The 10,494-nt window shown below is 39.1% G+C and overlaps 1 protein-coding gene and 1 pseudogene across 4 annotated transcripts in view; one reads left to right on the forward strand and one right to left on the reverse strand.

Annotated features, from left to right (window-relative positions):
- Positions 1-1,413, forward strand: part of LOC108281751 — a 3,886-nt pseudogene extending 2,473 nt beyond the window's left edge.
- The window catches only part of CDK19 (cyclin dependent kinase 19), a 200,354-nt gene that overhangs the window by 158,390 nt on the left and 31,470 nt on the right, over positions 1-10,494 (reverse strand). The gene's annotated exons all lie outside the window — the stretch shown is intronic.

Here is a 10,494-nt window from a genome sequence, read left to right on the forward strand (position 1 = left end):
AAGAGAAAAATGCATTTTAATTTTGCCTTTAGATTTGAAGTTAGGTTAATAGAAATTAGTAGCCACACGTAATTCACTTTAAAACTTACAAAAGATCAAACATTACAAAAACCAGAGGTATAGAATTAGTATAGGATTTGAAGGCCCAGGAGACAGCTTTCTACGACAGGTTAATTTGAAGTATCTCGTAATGTTCATTAAGTTACTGTGTTTCCAGAATTCTAAATTAGATGAGAAATATAATTGTTTTCCAACTTGATAATCAAATTATGTGAACATGGGTCCTTAAGATTTTTAAATAACTTGCTTTGTTTTAGAAAGGTGCTATTAATCTAGTCTCTATTCTTGAACATTTGGATGGAAGAATTCTGAAGTTGCCTGCTGTTTTTCTTTAGTGCTGAGGTACTTAAGGTTACTTTTATATTCTAAAATCAAGTATTTTAAATTGTCTTTTTTTTTTTAATGATCTCTCACCAATAATTGTTTGAAACTATCTATTTATAAGGGTATCGGACCTAAAGTCCAAGGAACTGCACTCCCTTAAATCAGAAATATACAACAGAAGCAGGTATGTTTCAGGCAATTTCAGTAGTGTGCACTACTTATACCTACATAAGAGTTAAGATCCAGATGTGGGACCCTTTGATACCATCAGTGATATTTTAAAACTGGTACATAGAAACAAAAAGATTAAATTCTACTTCTTAAAAATCATAAAAAAACTAGTTTAAATTGACTTCTTCGTATTTTCAAAATGTAACGCCAAGAAAAGCCAAAACCCATCATTTGTATTAACTTTTTTTTAATCAAAAATTGTCAACGTTAGAAACATAGTATGAAGTGCCTTTATCTGCTTAGACCTAAGGAAGATTTTAAAGTTGGGTTACACAGGAAATGATTATGCTTAAATTTCTTAGCAAACAGTGCTAAATACTACTTGAAATTATTGTTTTACAGATTAGTGACAAGAGCTGGGGTTAGGATTCAGTTGGACTCTGACATCCGGATGCCCTCAAACATACAGAACTTCCAAACTCAAGTCCAGCCATAAGCTATTTTGCCAACATGTCACAGTAATCTGTATTTTTGTATGTGATTTCTACTTTTATAGACTTGGTTTAAAATAATAAAACCCATTTTTATAAAAATGAGTACTTAAAAAAAGATGGTAAATTTCTTGTTATGTGTATTTTATCACAATTTTTTAAAAAGTAACATGTGCTAAGTACAGAAAATCTAAAAAGGGAATTGCAAAAAAGAAAAATAAAATTATTTCATCTCCCAGAAAACCACTATAAACCCATTTAATGTATACTGTCATATAGTTTTTGGGAGGCCAAGGCGGGTGGATCATGAGGTCAAGAGTTCAAGACCAGCCTGGCCAAGATGATGAAACCCTGTCTCTACTAAAAATACAAAAATTAGCCAGGCATGGAGGTGAGTGCCTATAATCCCAGCTACTGGGGAAGCTGAGACAGGGAACTGCTTGAACCCAGGAGGCTGAGGTTGTAGTGAGCCGAGATCACGCCACTGCACTCCAGCCTGGGCAATAGAGCTAGACTCTGTCTCAAAAAAAAAAAAAAAAGAAAAAGAAATTCCTATCAATGTCTTTCTTACAAACGTTAATCCTCTTTAGTACTGAAGTATTTAATTTTACTAAAAGGTTAATTGGAAACCTTTTAATTCAAAGGTAAAAACAATTAAAGCATAATTTTTGCCCCTCTAAAATAGTTATCAAAATAACCACTTTATTCCTGTAAGTTTCCCAGCAGAGCTTTTACTCAGAATTACCACGGAGTTTCAATTCTTATATTTATTAACCAAATCGGTCTTGTGTAGGCAATCACATGTATTACTACTTGGGTAAATAGTACCAAATTGTTTTCCCTACCTCCACTATCCATCCTTTTTGTGGTAAACACTACCGTCTGCCTGCCTAGTATACACCCATTCTCCCTTTCTTCCTTAGGAACAGATCATGGTTTTATTCTGGGTGGCATGTATCCAGGTAAAAGTGTACATTTCCCAGCCTTCCTCACTGCTAGGACTGGTCAATAAGCTAGAAGTGGAAGTCATTGGATGGGACACTTCCAAGACAGCTACTTAAAGGGAACTTAGCTAAAAATGTGTCTGTAGCTCGGATATGGTGGATGGCACTCCAGCAGTCATTCTGGACAATAAGGGTAATGGAAACTGTGCCAAGGGACAGTGAGCCAGACAGAAGGAACTCGGGTCTGTGATGATCCTAGAGTCATCATGCCAAAACTGGACGTCAGTGTGAGAAATATACCTCGATGTTGTTGAGACCACCTGTTTTGTATTGTAGGTGAACCTAAATCTAACTAACATACCCACCTTTACACTGGTGTAACAGTGATCTTTCTAAAATGCAAATTAGAATTGTCAAAATCGTTATCTTGGCACACAGGACCTTTCATGATTTCTTTGACCTCTGCTTATAACTGCAGCCTTACCTCTAGTCATAAAGAATCAATTATTGGCTTCTAATACCACCCTGCCTTTGCACAGGTGTGTATATAACTCTGCTTGGAATGAATGCCCCTCCCCAGTCTTTCTCCATGTATCATTCAAGTCTCAGCTCCTCCAAAGAGCTTTCCTGCTGCATTCACCCTATACACAGGCATGAACAACATACTCATGCACCAAATACAAATGGATAATGTTCCTTTGTGTTTACCTTTCCTATGCAGCTATAATGTAATGTGGGGGTGTTTTGGTCTACCTTTGTCATCAAAGGGAAAGGCCTTGAGGATAGGAAACCATTTGTAATTCTTTGGCTTTCCATAGCCCTTAGCACAAGGTCTAGACTACAGCATAAAGAACTCAATAAATGTTAGATGAATAAATGAAGTTCAAAGAAGTAGTCACTCTTAAGTACTTCAGAAACCTCGGCTGGGCACACTGCCTCATGCCTGTAATCCCAGCACTTTGGAAAGCAGAGGCAAGAGGATCACTTGAACTCAGGAGTTTGAGACCAGCCTGGGCAACATACTGAGACCCCCATCTCTACAATAAATAAATTTTTTAAACCTCATATTCTCACGCACTTAAAAAGGAGGCCGGGCACTGTGTTTCATGCCTATAATCCCAGCACTCTGGGAGGCCGAGGTAGGCAAATTACTTGAGGTCAGAAGTTTGAGACCAGGCTGGCCAACATGATGAAACCCTGTCTCTACAAAAATACAAAAATTAGGCTGGGCGTGGTGGCTCATGCCTGTAATTCCAGCACTTTGGGAGGCCGAGGCAGGCAGATCACCTGAGGTCAGGGATTGAAGACCAGCCTGGCCAACATGGCAAAACCCCATCTCTACTAAAAATACAAAAATTAGCTGGGTGTGGTGGCACACATCTGAAATCCCAGCTATTCAGGAAGCTAAGACAAGAGAATCACTTGAACCCAGGAGGCAGAGGCTGCAGTGAGCCAAGATCGTGCCACTGCACTCCAGCCTGAAAAAAAATCAGCTGGGTGTGGTGGCATGCACCTGTAATCCTAGCTGCTCGGGAGACTGAGGCAAGAATCACTTGAACCCAGGAGGCGGAGGTTGCAGTGAGCTGAGATCGCACCACTGCACTCCAGCCTGGGCAACAGAGCGAAACTCCATCTCAAAAAAAAAAAAGTCACACTGTTGCCTTCATTTCAAATCACAACACATAAAAAATCTCCTATCAAGGTATATATCAGAAGACACCAGAATTTATCTTAAGACAGTTGGTTAATACTTAAATTTCCTTAACTACAAAATACCATTTTTCTTCCAAAATAAACCAAGCTTCCTGAGTGGATAAACAAACCTATTTTTTTCAGTATACTTGTTCAGGTGTTCAAGAGAAGGCAATGAGGAACATTTTTATCTCATTTCAAGATATCTCTACAACAAATATTTATTGGGATCAATTATGTGCCAGGCATTGTACTACACAATTAAAATACTGAATGATGAGCTATTTGAAAGAAGAAAGTTCCAAGGTACTATGAGTGCACAGAAGGAGTGTCATGCACATTTCTCAATTCTGGAAGATTTCTTATCATCCTATCTTCCAGAGATGAGAAAGCACAGAGGAGGTGGCATTTAGATATACTTTTAAAATTTATTACAGGAAAAATGACACTTGCAGGTAAGAGATTTTAACTTTCTTTTTTATAATCTCAAGTTTGTTCTTAAGACAGAAGAAGCCAGTGTCTTTTAGTGTGCACTACATAGCATTATGTAGTTCTTTATGTACATTATCTTGATGAACCATTCAAAAAGTTGTAAGGAAAGAAAACGTGTGCAATATTAGTGTATTAGTCCATTTTGCATTTCTAGAAAGGAATACCTCAAACTGGCTAATTTATAAAGAAAAGAGGTTTATTTGGCTCATGGTTCTGCAAGCCATGTAAGAAACATGGTACCAGCATCTGCTTCTGGTGAGGGCCTCAGGAAGCTTTCAATCATGGCACAAGGGGAAGGGGAGCCAGTGGGTCACACGGCAACAGAAGCAGCAAGAGAGAAAGGAGGGATATTCCAGATTCTTTTTGAACAACCACATCTCCCTGGGAACTGATAGAGCAAAAACTCACTCGTTACCCAGGACAGCACCAAGCCAGTCATAAGGGATCTGCCCCCATGACCCAAATATTTCCCAGTTAGCCCCACCTCTAACAGTGGAGGTCAATGTTCAACCTGAGATTTAGAGGGGACAAATATCCAAACTGTATTAGACAGTTGCCTGTTCCCAATGGTAAGAAACACAGCAGAACCTAATGAAGGCAAGAAGGCAAGACCCAATTTGGGCTGAGTGCGGTGGCTCACACGTCTAATACTAGCACTTTTGGGAGGCCAAGGCAGGCAGACGGCTTGAGCTCAGGAGTAGAGACCAGTCTGGGTAACATCGTAAAACCTCGTTTCTACAAAAAATACAAAACCTAGCCAGGCGTGGTGACACATGCCAGTAGTCCATCTACTCAGGAGGCTGAGGTGGGAGGATTGCTTGAGCCCAGGAGGTTGAGGCTGTAGTGAGCCAAGATCGTGTCACTGCACTCCAACCTGGGTGACAAAGTGAGACCCTGTCTCAAAAAAAAAAAAAAAAAAGGCCCTATTCAGGGATACAATCAAGCTCTTAGAGTCAAAGAATCAAAGACTCTGCCAATAATTTGCCAAAGTGGCTCCCTCACCCCACCTCAATCCCAATTCCCCAGAATAAAAATTTAAAGATTCCAACATAAACTTTGTGAAGTTTAAAAGCTAATGCTACAATTACACACCAAAACAGAAGCAAATTCTCAAAGAAACCTGCTATCCTCAACTAATAAAAGAGAGAAACATAATTAGTCAGAGAAAAGGTCATGATATAATAACTTTTATCTGTCAAAACAAAATTGAATTCTTACTTTTACCCTCCCCTTCTAAATAAACTCAGAAACCCAGGAGGAAAATAAGAACAAAAGGACAGACTTTTCACTCTGAAATTATGCTGTTGGTAAAAACTGCTATTTGTCCTTTTTATGCAAAAATGATGCCACAATTTGGTTCCAGATTCTGGGAAATCCCTCCCATCCTGGCCATTTATCTGCCCTTCACCCCAGTTGCCAAACTGGTCACTGAATCCTAGCTCCTAAAAAATCCCTTGAACTTTTCCCCAATTCTGCACCTCTTCTACCCACACAGCTACCACTAAGCAACAAGTCCTCATCATTTCTATTTGGACCTAACAGCCATCTGCTTCCAATGTCATCCAACTTTTGCCCTTTCCACCATCCACACTGCTGCAAAACTGATCATAAAATTCTCCTCTGTAAAACTATACAGCAAACTGTCAAGCAGTGGTTATATCTAGTGAATGAAATTACAGGGACTTTTCACTGCCTGCATTTTTTTAATACTTGTTTGCAATTTACAACATGCATTCCCTTTACAGTCAGAAAAAAAAATCGGTATTTCCATTTTGGGAACTAAAGGAATTTATTCCACTTGGATCTATTACTCCCTTTCTCCATCAGGTTAAGGGCCAAATTCTTTAGCCTGGCGCACATTACCATGCTCTCCCTTTCTCTCAAATGTATTTCCAACCTCCATCCTGAGAATTTGCTCTAGACATACTGAATGATTTGCTGTTGTTCTTTCCTTCACAATTTTATAGATTTTGCTACTTCTGCATAGACTACAAAGATGTAACAATAATCTTGAGTCTGTTCCAAATAAGCAATCTACCTCCTACTAATAGTTATCATAAATTATTACTCTAAGAAGAATGAAGCTTCACTTGTTCACCTGCAGCACACTTCCTACAGCCTGTGGCCTACAGTCCCAGCATTACAACAACATACTAAATTCTTTCCTTATCAGGGTAACTGATGTTTTTAAAAGGATAAAATAAAATGACACTTCGCATACATAGCCTGAGATGACATGGGAGGAGGCAGCGCAATGCAGAGTACTAACTTTGGGTAGGAGCAGGAACAGCAGACAAACACAGGGCAAGGACCCTGGTTAAATTTGCTGCTCAAGTTTTCAGAGTGTAATAGCTTTACTTGAAGTGTTGCAAATTTCCACATCAAGTAAAGGCACAATAAAGTTAAAGTAGAAAATACTAAAAATATCTGAGCTGAGTGTGGTGGTTCACACCTATAATATCAGCACTTTGGGAGGCCAAGGCAGCCAGGTCACTTGAGGTCAGGGGTTTGAGACCAGCTGGCCAACATGGTGAAACCCCGTCTCTACTAAAAATACAAAAATTAGTCAGGCATGGTGGTGCATGCCTGTAGTCCCAGCTACTCAGGAGGCTGAAGCAAGAGAATCGTTTGAACCTGGGAGGTGGAGGTTACAGAGAGCCAAGATCACACCACTGCACTCCAGCCTGGGCAACAGAGCAAGACTCCATCTCAAAAACAAAAAAGAAAAGAAAAAGTGAAGAGAAGAGGAGAGAAGAGAAAAAAGAAAAGAGAAGAGAAGAGAAAAAAGAAAAGACCAATATTATCTTTATTACTTTCCCTCCCTTCTTTACATGAAAACTCAAAAGTTCGTCACATTTTTTTCTTATTTTAGGTTCAAAGGGTACATATGCAGGTTTGTTACTTATGTAAATTGCATGTCACAGGGGTCTGGCATATGGATTATTTTGTCACCCAGATAATAAGCATAGTACTTGATAGTTTTTTTTTTTTTCTGCATGTCATATAATCAATGCTTCAAAAGATAGGTAGTTTTTCAATCTTTACCCTCCTCCCACCCTCCGCCTTCAAAAAGGCCCCAGTGTCTATTTTGCTTTCCTTGTGTCCATGTGTACTCAATCTTTAGCTCCCACTTGTGAGAACATGATATTTGGTTTTCTGTTCCTGAGTTAATCTGTTTAGGATAATGGGCTCCAGCTTCATCAATGTTGCTGTAAAGGACATGATTTTGTTCTTTTATTATGGCTGTGTAGTATTCCATAGTATATGTGTACCATATTTTCTTCGCTCAGAAAGATAAAGACAGAGGCTTATCTACCACCATTAATGGGCCTCTAGGTTGATTCCATATCTTTGTTATTGTGAATAGTGCGGCAATGAAAATCTGTGTGCATGTATCCCTATAGAACAATTTTTATTCTTTTGGGTATATACCCATTAATGGGATTGCTGGGTCAAATGGTAGTTCTAAGTTCTTTGAGAAATCTCCAAGCTGGTTTCCATGGTAGCTGAAGTAATTTACATTTCCACCAGCAGTGTATAAGAATTACCTTTTGTCCACAACTTCACTAGCATCTGCTATTTTTTGACTTTTTAATAATAGCCATTCTGCTGGTGCGGTGGCTCACGCCTGTATTCCCAGCCCTTTGGGAGGCTGAGGTGGGTGGGTTGAGTTCAGGAGTTGAGACCAGCCTCTACTAAAAATATAAAAGTTAGCCAGGCGTGGTGGCACGAACCTGTAATACCGGCTAATCAGGGGGCTGAGGCAGGAGAATTGCTTGAATCCAGGAGGCAGAGGTTACAGTGAGTTGAGATGGAGCCACTGGACTCCAGCGCAACAGAGCGAGACTCCATCTCAAAAAACATAATAATAGCCATTCTGAGTGGTGTGAGACGGTATCGCAATGTGGTTTTGATTTGCATTTCTCTAATGATTAGTGATGTTAAGCATTTTCTTTTCCACCCCTTCACCTTGAGAGCATTTTTTCATATGCTTGTTGACCACATGTATGCCCTCTTTTGAGATTTGTCTGTTCACGTCCTTTGCCCATTTTTAAATGAGATTGTTTTTTGTTTGTTAAGTTCCTTAAGATTCTAGATATTAGGATTTTGTTAAATGCATAGCTTGCAAATATTTTCTCCCACTGCCTGTTTACTCTGTTGATAGTTTCTTTGCTGTGCAGGATATATAGTTAAATTAGGTCCTAATTCTCAATTTTTGTTTTTGTTGCAATTGCTTTTGATGTCTTCATCATGAAATCTTTGCCAGGGCCTAGGTCCAGAATGATATTTCCTCCATTTTCTTCTAGGGTTTTTATAGTTTTGGGTTTTACATTTAAGTCTTTAATCTATCTCGAGTTGATTTATGTGCATGGTGAGAGGAAGGGGCCCAGTTTCGTTCTTCTACATATGGCAATCTAGTTATCCCAGCACTGTGTATTGAATAGGGAGTCCTTTCCTCATTGCCTGTTTCTGTCAACTTTGTTGAAGATCAGATGGTTGTAGGTGTGCTGCATTATTTCTGTGTTCTCTATTCTGTTCCATTGGCCTATCTGTCTGTTTTTGTACCAGCACCATGCTGTTTTGGTTACTGTGGCCTTGAAATCTAGTTTAAAGTCAGGCAGTGTGATAGTTGACTGCTTTTTAAAAGCACATCAAGTCGCTTTGCCTTCAACTCAGTTTCTTCTACTATGTAACAATCAAATGGAAACTACTGAGACTATACGTTAACTTCATATCTCCTGATTAAAAATTACATAAATCCTCTATTTCAAATCACATAAAATACAGAAACAAAATACAGAAGTAAAAATACAAACCAAATACCACATAAGGAACATCAAAACATTCTTTTCATTTGATTGTATAAGTGGGCCAAATGAAATCAGCAAACGGTTTTATCCATTGCAGATTTCTACCTAAGTAAATAAATTCATGAAAAGGATAAAGAAGGACAAGGATAGGGACAGTTCAACAGGTTAGTTGTTAAAGAGTGAATCTAAGGATTTTCATACTTTTTGTAATACATTATATAATCTTCATCTATTAAAAAACAAATTATGTTTTAGCTGTAATAATGGTATTATACAGGAGAATGCATTTATATTTTTAGGAGATACATGCTGAGATATTAAAGAGTATAGTTCCAAGATGATAACAACTCATTTCTGATTGGCTCTGAAAAATATATTTGTATCTACACACATTTACAGAGAAAGCAAATATAACAACCTGATGTTCAATCTGGATCAGGGATGGCAAATTCCAGTGCAGACCAAATCCAGCTGTCACCTGCTTTTGTAAATGAAGTGTTACTAAAACACTGCCATTCCCATTCATTCACCTATTGTCTATGGCTTTCCCAGTACAACTGCTGAATTCAGTAGTTGTGACAAAGCCAATATGGCCTCCAAAGCCGTATCTGACCCTTCACAGAAATACAGAAAATATCTGACCCTTATAGAAAAAAAATAATTGTCTAGATCTAGACAGTGGATATATAAATGATCATTGGTGATGTCGTTTAGATGTTTGTTCCCTTCAAATTTCAAATATAATCCCCAATGTTGGAGGTAGGGCCTGGCGGGAGGTGTTTGGAACATGAGGGGAGATCCCTCATGAATGGCTTGGTGGCTTGGTGCTATCCTCACAGTAATAATGAGTTATCAACCTGAGTTCACATGAGATCAGATTGTTTAAAAGAGTGTGGTACCTCCCCTCCACCGCTCTCTCCATGTGACATGCCTGCTATCCCTTCACCTTCCATCATGATTGTAAGCTTCCTGAGGCCCTTACCAGAAGCAGAAGCAGATGCCAGCATCATGCTTCCTGTACAGCCTGCAGAACCATGAGCTAAGTAAGTCTCTTTTCTTTATAAATTACCCAGCCTCTGACATTACTTTTTTCTTTTTCTTTTTCATTTTTTTTTGAGACAGAGTTTTGCTTTGTTGCCCAGGCTGGAGTGCAGTGGTGTAATCATGGCTCACTGCAACCACCACCTCTCAAATTCAAGTGATTTTCCTGCCTTAACCACCCAAGTAGCTGAGATTACAGGCATACACCACCACACCTAGCTAAATTTTGTATTTTTAGTAGAGACTGGGTTTCACCATGTTGGCCAGGCCAGCCTCGAAATCCTGGCCTCGGGTGATCTGCTCACCTGAACCTCCTAAAGTGCTGAGATTAAAGGTGTGAGAGCCACCATGCCTGGCAGAGTGAATGGTATTACTGCTAGTTATCTTTTCCCTGTGTATATTCTATTTGACCAAATACACTATACAGTCCTTAAAGGTTGGAACCCTATAGCATATCCCTCACTTTAA

The sequence above is a fragment of the Cebus imitator genome, unplaced genomic scaffold (genome assembly GCF_001604975.1).
Source record: "Cebus imitator isolate Cc_AM_T3 unplaced genomic scaffold, Cebus_imitator-1.0 Scaffold231, whole genome shotgun sequence".
NCBI classification, from domain to species: domain Eukaryota; kingdom Metazoa; phylum Chordata; class Mammalia; order Primates; family Cebidae; genus Cebus; species Cebus imitator.